The sequence below is a fragment of the Arachis hypogaea genome, chromosome 19 (genome assembly GCF_003086295.3).
Source record: "Arachis hypogaea cultivar Tifrunner chromosome 19, arahy.Tifrunner.gnm2.J5K5, whole genome shotgun sequence".
Lineage (NCBI taxonomy): Eukaryota > Viridiplantae > Streptophyta > Magnoliopsida > Fabales > Fabaceae > Arachis > Arachis hypogaea.
In genome coordinates, this window is record NC_092054.1 from 72,143,910 (window position 1) to 72,146,242 (window position 2,333).

At 35.0% G+C, this 2,333-nt stretch overlaps 1 non-coding gene across 1 annotated transcript; it reads left to right on the plus strand.

Moving 5' to 3' along the window:
- Positions 1 to 712: 712 nt before the first annotated feature.
- LOC112780856 (small nucleolar RNA R71) lies at positions 713 to 820 on the plus strand. Its single transcript, XR_003191665.1, has one exon. It is a non-coding gene; the product is annotated as a small nucleolar RNA R71 (small nucleolar RNA).
- The last annotated feature ends 1,513 nt before the right edge of the window (positions 821 to 2,333 follow it).

The following is a 2,333-nucleotide window of genomic DNA, read 5'->3' on the forward strand; positions in this document are numbered from 1 at the left end:
TGGAAGAGTACTAGGAGGGAGTTCAGTAATTTTCTTACTCAGCTGACCCACTTGTGCCTCCAAATTTCTAATGGAGGATCTTGTTTCAGTTATGAAACTTTAGTGGTTTTAATTAGATCAGAGACTATGGTTGCTAAGTCAGAATGGCTCTATTTAGAATTCTCTGTCTGTTGCTGAGAAGATGATGGAAAAGGCTTGCTATTGCTAAACCTATTTCTTCCACCATTATTGTTGTTGAAGCCTTGTTGAGGCCTCTATTGATCCTTCCATGAGAGGTTTGGATGATTTCTCCATGAAGGATTATAGGTGTTTCCTTAGGGTTCTCCCATGTAATTCACCTCTTCCATTGTTGGGTTGTCAGGATCATAAGCTTCTTCTTCAAATGAAGCTTCTTTGGTACTGCCTGTTGCTGCTTGCATTCTATACAGACTTTGAGAAATCATATTGACTTGTTGAGTCAATATTTGTTCTGAGCCAATATGGCATTCAGAGTATCAATCTCAAGAACTCCTTTCTTCTGATTTGTCCCATTATTCACAGGATTCCTTTCAAAAGTATACATGAATTGGTTATTTGCAACCATTTTAATGAGTTCCTGAGCTATTGCAGGCGTTTTCTTCAGATGAAGAGATTCTCCAGTAGAGCTGTCCAATGACATCTTGGACAGTTCAGATAGACCATCATAGAAAATACCTATGATGCTCCATTCTGAAAGCATGTCAGAAGGACATCTTCTGATCAATTGCTTGTATCTTTCCCAGGCTTCATAGAGGGATTCACCTTCCTTCTGTCTGAAGGTTTGGACTTCCACTCTAAGCTTGCTCAATTTTTGAGGTGGAAATAATTTTGCTAAGAAGGCATTGACTAGCTTTTCCCAAGAGTTCAAGCTTTCTTTAGGTTGTGAATCCAACCATGTTCTAGCTCTGTCTCTTACAGCAAAGGGAAAAAGCATAAGCTTGTAGACCTCGGGATCAACCCCATTGGTCTTGACAGTGTCACAGATTTGCAAGAATTCAGCTAAGAATTGATGAGGATCTTCCAATGGAAGTCTATGAAACTTGAAATTCTATTGCATTAGAGAAACTAATTGAGGCTTAAGCTCAAAGTTGTTTGCTCCAATGGTAGGGATTGAGATGCTTCTCCCATAGAAGCCAGGGGTAGGTGCAGTAAAGTCACCAAGCACCTTCCTTGCATTGTTGGCATTGTTGTTGTTTTCGGCTGCCATGGCTTCTTCTTGTTTGAAAAGTTCTGTTAGGTCCTCTATAGAGAGTTGTACTTTAGCTTCTCTTTAGCTTTCTCTTCAAGGTCCTTTCAGGTTCAGGATCAGCTTCAACAAGAACGCCTTTGTCCTTGCTTCTGCTCATATGAAAAGAGAGGAGAAGAAAATATAGAATCCTCTATGTCACAGTATAGAGATTCCTTGAGGTGTCAGAGGTAAAGAAGAATAGAAGGAAAAGGTAGAGAAGAAAGAATTCAAACTTATCAAGAGGGATAGAGTTCGAATTGTACATTGAAGAAGAGTGTTAGTCTATAAATAGAAGGATGTGAGAAGATGGGAAGAATTTTTAAAAATAAAGTAAAAAGATTTTGAAATAATTAAGAGAAATTTTGAAAATTTGGTAAATAATTTTCGAAAACTAAGATTGGAAAAGAAATTAAGTGATTTTTAAAAAAGATTTTGAAATTAGAAATCAAAAAGATATGATTAATCTTGAAAAAGATGTGATTAAAAAGATATGATTGAGAAGATATGATTGAAAATCAAATTAAAAAGAAGAAAGTTTTTAAAATTAAAGTTGATTACTTGACCAACAAGAAATTAAAAGATATGATTCTAGAATTTGATCCTTTCTTAATAGGCAAGTAACAACTTGAAAATTTTGAATTAAATCACTAATTGTAGCAAGGATTTTCGAAAATAGTAATAAATAAAAATTGAAAATAAATTGATTTTAAAAATATATGGTTGAAGAGATATGATTTAAAAAAGATTTGATTTTGAAAAATTATGAATATTTGAAAAAGATTTGAATTAAAAACAAAATCTTCCCTCTAGTGTCCTCATGGCGTTAAACGCCTAGAATGGCATCCATTCTGGCGTTTAACACCCAAAATGCTACCTTTTTGGCCGTTTAACGCCCAGCTAGGTACCCTGGCTGGTGTTTAAACACCAGTTTTCCTTCTTCACTGGGTGTTTTGAACGCCCAGCTTTTTTCCTGTAATTCCTCAGCTGCATGTTCTGAATCTTCAATTCTCTGTATTATTGACTTGAAAAGACACAATTTTAAAAATTTTTTTGAATTTTTTAATGATGAAAAACAATAAAAAAATGT